This window comes from Amphiura filiformis, chromosome 15 (assembly GCF_039555335.1).
Source record: "Amphiura filiformis chromosome 15, Afil_fr2py, whole genome shotgun sequence".
Classification (NCBI taxonomy): Eukaryota; Metazoa; Echinodermata; class Ophiuroidea; order Amphilepidida; family Amphiuridae; genus Amphiura; species Amphiura filiformis.
The window spans coordinates 5,333,993-5,343,594 of NC_092642.1; the positions used below are offsets into that span (position 1 = coordinate 5,333,993).

General features: G+C 33.6%; 1 long non-coding RNA gene across 1 annotated transcript; it reads left to right on the forward strand.

Moving 5' to 3' along the window:
• Positions 1-975: 975 nt before the first annotated feature.
• LOC140171171 (uncharacterized) lies at positions 976-5,395 on the forward strand. The gene is made up of 3 exons (XR_011861574.1): positions 976-1,496; positions 3,989-4,080; positions 4,813-5,395. It is a non-coding gene; the product is annotated as an uncharacterized lncRNA (long non-coding RNA).
• The last annotated feature ends 4,207 nt before the right edge of the window (positions 5,396-9,602 follow it).

Consider the following 9,602-nt stretch of genomic DNA (forward strand, 5'->3'; position numbering starts at 1 on the left):
AAATTGTGTTACTGAAATGGCTATCAAACTAGTTTTTTTACATTAAACATTGATGAGCATGCACAGGGATTTGGACATTAAATTATAAACATTAAAGCATGGAAGTGTGTTTATCGTCCCACACAGGCATGGGGGAAATGCCCCCAATCAGTACTCTTCCCCTACTGTTCCCCCAGTAAAACACTGAAATTACAAAACTTTCCATTTTTGATGCAATTTTGCCAAAAAAATAATAAAATAAAATAAAACACACACAAAAAAACAACAAGGAATATACATGCATGAACATAATTATAAAGGATTTGATTGGTAAACACTGAACAGCTATCTTTTTTTGGTTCAGAATTAATTCTTTTATTTCTATCTATGCCAAACAAATGTCTTCATTTTTATTTTTTTCTTCTAGATTTTTCAACCTACCCCCCCCCATTTTTTTTTTAATACAAAAAAAGGTCTAATTAATTTGATTTTACTTTAATTTTGTTTAATTTTATTTATTTACTATTTTTATTATTTATTTTATTTTATATTTTTTGTTGTTTAATGCACTCCTTTTTTTGGTTTGGAATTCTTTTGTTTCTCTTTATACAAAATAATTTCTTCAGTATTTTTTTTCCTTCTGTTTATCATAAATTTCATTTTTTTTTTTTTTTTATTTATTTATTTATTCTTTTTTTTTTTTTTATGTTTAATGCTCTTTTTTCGAATTTTTTTTATTTCTAAAAAAATTAATGCAAAATCATTTTTATTCTGATTTTTTTGAACAGAATTGCTCCCCACCCCCACATACTTTTTTTAATACACAAAAAATAATGATAAAAAAAATATAAATAAATTAAAAAAAATGCAACCATTTATTTATATTGTTATTATTTTTTTTTTTTTAAATGCTCTTCTTTTTTATTCAAAGGTTTTTAATGCAATTTTTATTTCTGATTTTTTTTTTATATTGCCCCCCCCTTTTTTGGGGGGGGGGGAGGTGCTTAATAATATTGAATTATCCCATCTTGCAGCCCCTGAGAATCTTTTTCTCTGACATTGCTGATTACTCTACAAGTATTCCTTCCCATATGACCAGAAAACTCTGATGTAGCTAACCATCCCCTTTTAAAGGAATTTTTTTGTACAGTTTTTAAAATGGCAGCCAGTATGAAATAAACGGTTACAGAGCTCTGCAAAACTTTTCGAAAATAATAATTGTTATGGAGGTAATTTCCACATCAAAAGTCACTGTGTTAGTTTCTATGGCCATTGTGCATTTATTCTCAAACAACCATGACAACTGAGAGCTGTTATTGGAACTTGGAAGGAAGATCGAGCTAGATCAACATCGATGTAAGCTTAAAACACATGAACATGTGCATTAATGCCATTGAAAAGCTACAGTCATCACACAGACGTACAATGCAGTCACATTGCAGTGGTGCTACGATACTACACTTCTGCTCATCAAGGTCAGCAGTCGCAGCACAGTGTTGATCGACATTTTGATTACGGTAATATTTTAAATAATGATAATTTAATTACATATTTAAATTATGGCCATGCGTTTTGAACTGAACAAAAAAAAAGGGTGGTGGTGTCACACTTTTCGCCATGATCGTTTTGTTTTTTGAGCATATCTTTGAAAGTAAAGAAGCTATGGCAATAAATTTGGTAGCAAATGAAAGCTAATATATTAATGATGAACTATGGAAAGTTACATGAAGGTATCTTGAACAGAAGGAGAATGGCATTCAATCCAATGACCCAAGTCAGGGGTGGTGGAGGCAGCGGCTCATGAGGCAGCGGCTCACTATGTGCAAACTCAATGGGAAATTTCATTTTTGGTGCCGCATGAGTGCAAAAATGTTGAAATTTTTTAAAAACTAGTTTATATCAATAAATTTGGTATCAAAAGAAAGCTGACATTGTTATCTGAACTTTTATTCTGTAAAATAGTTGAAACAATAAACTGCCTTGAGCTAATGATAGGGGCAAGTGCTTTGAACTCAACATCTAAAATGGGTGAGTGGCATTACATTTTTCACTGTGGTCATTAGTTTTTTTAATGTATCATTGGAATAAAAATAGATTTGATAGTAAATTTGGTATCAAATGACAGCTAAAACACCATTATTAATTGTGGAAAGGTGTCAGTAAGATATCTTGAACATCTATAGTATGGGACTCAATCCAATTGGCCAAGGCAGGGGTGGTGGAGGTAGCGGGGCACTCTGCACAAAACTGTAAGCCAAGTTTTCATTTTGGGAGCCTCGTAGTCGGTGTGCAAATATGTTGCTATTTTCCTTTAAAATGAGGGTTTATCAATAAATTTGGTATCAAAAGAAAGCTGACATTATTATCCACACTTGTATTTTGTACAAAGTTAAAATAGTTAGCTGCTTTAGGGTATATGATAGGCCAATGTCCTCCAAGACAATAAGAAAAATTAATTCTATTTTGGTCACTTTTTGAAGGGTTGTATAATTTTACAAAAGTGATAACCCCCATACATTTATATATTGCAGAAAGACCTTGCTATGATCTATTAGAAAATGACATAAAATAAGATGCAGGGGTAACACAGAAATGTTAGTGACATTATACCCCTGTACCACTGTCAGTTGATGTTTTGTCTCATTCACATAAATGTAGCGTTTGAACCGTACATCTGACAGTATTTCTGAGTCTCTTGTTGGATTCCTTGTTCAATTTCCTTTCAGAAAATGTATACTTTTATCATGCTGGGGGGTATGGTTTGAAAAATATGGTCATTTGAAGGTGAAAGAGTGTCGCGAATTTCAAAAATCAGTGTGTGACGAAAAGTCGGCGAGGTTAAAACGCATGGCCTTATATAAAGCATTGCATGAATAGCTCTTCTGCCGGAGCTTTAAGCAGGGCCTCAATTTCATGCCAATTTACGAGAATCAAAAACCGTGAGAAAGTGACCCAATGCGTGAGAGTTGACAGCCCTGCATTAAATGGCTTTAATCATGTTAATAATAATAATTGCTTTAACAATAATAAAGGCAAAAAAATGCTATGGGCATGGTCTGCAATTGAGATGCTCTTTTTAGAATAATGAGTAGGGTCAGACCATCTCAAATCACCTAGTTTTCACAAAAGGTTCGCTGGTCACCCTCTCAAATGGTAGGTCTCTACGCGCATGTGCAAAAAGTGGGGGGGTCTGACCCATTTTTAATAGGCCGGTTCTCGGAAACGACAAGGAGTAGAGACCTACCGTTTGAAATGTGTTCATTGGGCACATAGGGCTATGGTATAAGGCCATATAAAATTAATGTTTTGGTTCTCGTCCAGAGGATTTTCATGAATTGATGAGGGAGGGAGGTGTTTTTTTTTTTTTTTTTTTTTTTCAATGTAAAATTAGCATTGTCAGTAGTTTTCGGTCTTCTCCAACAGTGCTCGAGGAAACGATGAGGCCCTTTTTTTTTTTTCAAATGTGAGATTCTGAGGATAAACCCCTAGAGTACCACAAAAAGACTTGGAAGTGATGCTTGTTCTCTAATAAACTTATTTATATGTATGAAGATTTCATAAATCATTCCAAAGTCTAAAAAATTGAAAAATCTAAAAAAAAAAAAAAAATCTGACAAATCCCAGAAATTGAGGAGGGAGGGGCGAGAACCAAAATATTAATTTTACACGGCCTAAGTGATTTTAAACAAAATCTGAGAGGGTGACCAGCCAACCCATTTGGTGATTTGAGAGGGACTGACCCAGTAAAATGACTGTCTCTCCACGAACCAAAAGGCCAACACCTATGATAAGAGCAGGCCTTCATTTCTGAAAATAGCAGGAGCTCAGTTAGTCACACTCCTATGTGTGCTGAGGAGCTTGACAAGGGGCTCAATTATAAAATATTAGTATAAAAAGGAGAGCTGTAGGAGCTCCGGCTCAATTGAGCTCCTCAAAAATGAAGGTCTGTAAGAGACTAGATAGTTTGTCAAATACCATTATAATTTTAATTATTTTTTTTTTCATACAGTTTCTGTGATATGCAACCGTGAAGTTCCATACCTGTCACAACACCAAACACCAACATATAAATCACTACTGTAGTCTGGAGGATTACCAAAGGTACGGTATTTAAAACCGCTTTATCCTATTCAAAATTTTGAATCTGAAGAAAATTCTTTTATTTTTCTCATAAATCCCAGTGAAATTTTAAGTCTGATATACTTACGGTTCTACATCCACTGTGATTCTGTGAAACACATTTTGGCTTCTAAATATTAAAACCACTACTGCTAGTGCAATTTAGCTTCTTATTTCTATACAGTGTACATATTGAGGCTTTACAAAAAAAATTTACCATTAAAATTATTGTTTCCAAATTTTGAGTTGCTTAAGCTTGTTCGTGCAGTTTTGATGAGAAGCAAAACGTGTGTTTAACAATGCCTCACAGGATATGCAGAATATTGCAGATTATGCACTAAACGAAATTTATCTCAGGCGATAAATTTTAGTATTACCGTACTTTACTAATCTTAACGAGTAAAATATGAGCTTTATGCCAATACCAAAAATCTCAGTTTTGATATAAAAATTAAGGGGAAAAAAAGGGGGAGGGGTTAAGTTAAGACAGTACTCTACATGTATGTTTGTATCCTTCTCTGGCGGACTCTAAAAAAGTAATGTGGAAATACCTGGCTAACCATAGACCCTTGATGATTATGAATTTCTCGCTGACACAAAATATTTTTTCAGCTGTTTTGGAAAACGGCCAGATGTGTAAGTGGCAATAAAATATTAATTTTGTTAATTTTTAAGTTAAACTAATTCGTAATTTTATGTACAATTTTCTTTCAGTTGCTGCTGAAATGGAACCCAAGCTCTGCAAACTACAATGGAACATGATGATAGAATACATTTATCAGCCCAGCAAAACAGTGACGAAGATAGACATGCAAAAAATAAATGCCTCCAATTGATGACAAAATATGAAAAACATAAATGTTTTTCTCACAGTCTTAATTGTGGAAAATGGATTCATCAGATTCAGAACTTTTCATTAGGGATGCCGTTTTTTAATAAGGAATATGAGTGACAAACTTTAAGACTATTTTTCCCACAATCATGAAAATATGGGTACATGTATATCATGAAGATCGGGGCCACAATGTCGAGTTAAAAACATGAAAATGTAAATAAAATAATTAAGAAACTCCGACATAAATACATATGTAAGAGTGTTCTGGACTACCTATTGTCAATGATGTTTATCGCAAATGCATTTTAAGATGTGTAGACTGAACACTGTATCACTGACATTGGTTTTAAATGAGTTTTGTCAGATATGAGGGGTCAGACTCCAGCCCAGTCATGCAACTTATATTCAGAAAGATTTTATTTAAATGGTTAATTTGAATAAACCAAGATGTCATGTATATTACAGAGAGCTGATACATAATTTATGTTTGCAGTACCGTATTTAATTTATTCAATTTTCTGTAAGTGCAGCAGGGTATAATGTATGATGTTATTGCCGTAATCACAATCTATTTTTTTAATATAATTTTGATACAGATTTTGATAGGGCCCCAAGGAAGATCAGCGTTTCATTGATGGGGTTACGCTGCTTCAAGAAAGTATAAATAGATGCATTAGTTTTTGATACACTTGGAATACATCCTGTTATCATATGATATCAGCTAGTATCAAAATATAGTGTATCAAAAAAAAACTGGCTGTTGAACAATCAAGTGTATCAAATCGTATCAAAATCTTTCAAGTGTATCAAATTGTATCAAATTCTTTCAAGTGTATCAAATCGTATCAAAATTGTGCAAGTGTATCAAATCGTATCAAAATCTTTCCAGTGTATCAAATTGTATCAAAATCTTTCAAGTGTATCAAATTGTATCAAATTCTTTCAAGTGTATCAAATCGTATCAAAATTTTGCAAGTGTATCAAATCGTATCAAAATCTTTCAAGTGTATCAAATTGTATCAAAATCTTTCAAGTGTATCAAATCGTATCAAATTTTTGCAAGTATCAAACCGTATCAAAATCTTGAAAGTGTATCAAATTGTATCAAAGTTGATATGATTTGATACAATTTGATACTTTTTGATACATTTTGACATGTTTTGATACTATTTGATATATTTTGATACAATTTGATATATTTTGATACATTTTTGATATGTATCAAAAACGTCCCAATTTGATACACTTTCGATACAGTACTTTTTGATACAATTTTGATACAATTTTGATACTATCAAAACTATATCAAATTTCTGCCAGGGAAACCATATTGGTAGAGTCTTTTGTTTTGTTTTGGTACCCAAGCTCTTTGAGATTTTTCCAGAGCTTTTTAGAATCATTTTTATTTGCCTCAATCTTATGCAACATGTACTGTTGTTTAGCAGATCGTATCTCTCTTTGGACTTTATTACGTAACTTACAGTACTCTTTATAATACTCTTTATAATACTCAGACATATGTTTGTTTTTATTAAATTTTGCAAGCAAACAGTCTCTTTCTCTGATGTTATCAATAATCTCACTTGTCATCCATGGTTCAGAGCGTTGTTTAATCCGAACTTCCCTTAGAGGAGCAACAGAGTCAAGTGTGTTCAAGAATATGTTACAAAACATGGACCAAGCTCTATCAACATCGTTACATAACAATATTTCAGACCAGTCAGATTCAGACAACTTATCAATGAAAGATTCCTTGCTGTAATTCTTTAAAGATCTTACTTTAACTCTTTTATGCTCGTTAAATGTTGGTTTGGATGACTTCCTTGTACAGTGCATTGAAAAAGTGATCACTTAACCCAGTTGTTACCACACCATATTGACTGATTACATTGTCATAATTACATATAATGTGATCAAGAGCAGACTTTGTGGTAGGGGTGATTCTAGTTGGGGTATGAATAAGTTGTTTATGTCCAAACAAGTGCAACATGTTAGCATATTTGGTGTATACTCGGTCTTTACGTAAAGCACACATGTTCATATCACCCAAAATAATCACTTCAGAATCAGCAGGCAATTTTGAAAGGACATTCTCAAGATTGTTGATAAATTGTGAATGCTTTTCAGGCCTGTAACAGGAACCAACAATAAAAGGTTTGCATCTTGGTAGCAAAATCTCAGTCCAAATAGCTTCCATTTTGGGAATGTCTAAATCAGGCCTGGGATTAAATGCCAAATCAGAATGAATGTAGATGCAGGTACCGCCGCCATTTTTGTTGCGGTCCTTACGGATAATAGAGAAATTAGGAATGTTGATTTCATTATCGGTGACTGAATCATCCAGCCATGTTTCACAGACAGTAATTATTTTGGCTCTAGTATTGGATGCAATCAATTTCAATTCACTCATTTTGGGACAAACAGAACGGGCATTGAGATTGATAATGTGAATACCCTTCTTAGAAAAGGTTTTTAAAACATCGTCAGAGTCAATATTGTTTATTTTAATATTGTTTATTTTACAGTTTCTATCATCTTTCCTTGTGGAGATCCCGGTGTCCTGGCTAACGTTGTTATTTTCAGGCTCAACTTCATTTGGTGAATCTGTGCGGAATCTTATCCTGGGACCTTTTCCTCTATGAGTTACAGGCATGGAATTGATCTTTAAAGCTCTAAGACATTTCCAAACATCAGGGTTGATATGAGTGGATTTTCCATAGTCTTTGAATTCAAGTAGTTTGTCACGATCATAATAATGCGATGGCCAAAGTTCGACGTTTGGGATGGTGATGGACATTGGTCAGGTCCGGGGTTAGGGTTTACATCACCAGCAACAAGGAGGCGGAGATGAAAAGTAGCATCAGAGTTATGGTGGTATGGAATGCGTGCTTTAAAAAAACCAGAAGTTGTTATGCTCTGATGTATAAGGGTTGGAAATCTGGGATGAACATAACACAGATCATATTGCACAGTATATTGTATAGGAGTCAAAGGACACCATAGTTCATCATATGTTGTTGTTTGTACATATTGACCACCATGAGAAACTGTCAATAGAATTACAAGTACTTGAAACCAGCAGGTCAGCATGACTATTGTAGTTCTTGTAAACAGTCACTTTAAATAATTGATGTTCCCATTAAAGTTGGCTTACCAAGCATGAGTAGAGTTTGAAGTGGCTCTAGTACAGTGCAGAAAGGGTTAACAGTAACTGTATGCTATACTGTAGTCTAGGTAGTTCTGAGGTCCATCCAATTTTAGAAACTTTAAAAGACAATTTCTAACTTCAAAAGCAGATCCAGTTCAAATAAATATCCTCAGTAGATGGAGCAGTCTATAATAAACACTTGTACATAGCAGAATACAAACAATACTCCACAAAAACCATATAAAACAGCACAAAATTACAGAGGTTGAGGAGGCGACCCCGGAGGCGACCTGCTGGTGCACAACCTCTTGGATAACAATCTTTTCAACCGAAAATGTATGAAAATATACAGAAGATAAGAAGGAATTTGTAATATTATCACATAAAATCAATATTATATCCTATTGAATATTGAATGCCTTAGATGTCCTTAGATATTCTATTTTATATTGAATGCCTTAGATGTCATTTTAATTGGTTTAAAAGAAATCTAAATTTGAATTTTCAAAGACAGATGCTATATATTTTGATTTTGTATAATAAGACACACCACTAGATGATATCATTTCGTCGCTCAGATGACATACTGACATATCAATCATTTTTGACAAAATGAGATAAGTTTCATTTTATAATCTATGTACTATCTCTACCCCGGGATCTCTACAGTTTGACAAAGCTCTACAATTTGACAAATTTTCACATGTCATTAATTAAAGGAGGATTTCGTGATCCTCAGCATCCTCTTTTTATGACATTCTTCAGTACATATCCACGAAAAAAGCTTACTCCCAAACTTTCAGTTGATTTTGATTTTGCGTTTGCGAGTTATGCATGATTATGTGTATTACACTGCTCCATAGGCCACACGATATTTTTGCTAAACGAATTAATCAGCCAGAAATTGTTGGTACATGAACATTATAGACAGAGGTTTCCAGTGGTATGAAAATCTCAACTTTTTTTGAGAAAATGGGGTGATGAATCTGTGGATCACGAAATGCCCTTTTAATTCATTAGATATTATCACTTAAAGGTTATATATCAATTAGGCCTAAAAGGGCATTTCCTGATCCACACCATCATCCCCCACTTTTCTCAAAAAAAGTTGAGAGTTTTATATCACTGGAAACCTCTGGTTACTTATTGTATATGTACAAAATATTTCTTGCATATTAATTCGTTAAGCAAAGATATCCTGAAATTTGAATTTCGTTCTGGTATACCAGAAGGAAATTACAACACATTGTCTATGGAGCAGTGTATTAAATACACAATCATGCATAATCACGAAATACTCCTTTAATGGGAAAACTTGGTACCGTACAATAGTAGTTTTGTACAATAGTAGTTTTGGTCGTTTGAAAAAGTGAAGAGAGAAAAAAAAAGGATTATAACCGCTAACGCTACAATTTTTTCCAAATTTTTTATACTTTACTAATTCTTTTTGCCGCCCCTTCTTCTTCCGCCGCCCCTTCGATTGCCGCCCCTTCTTCTTCCGCCACCCCTTCATTTTGACCG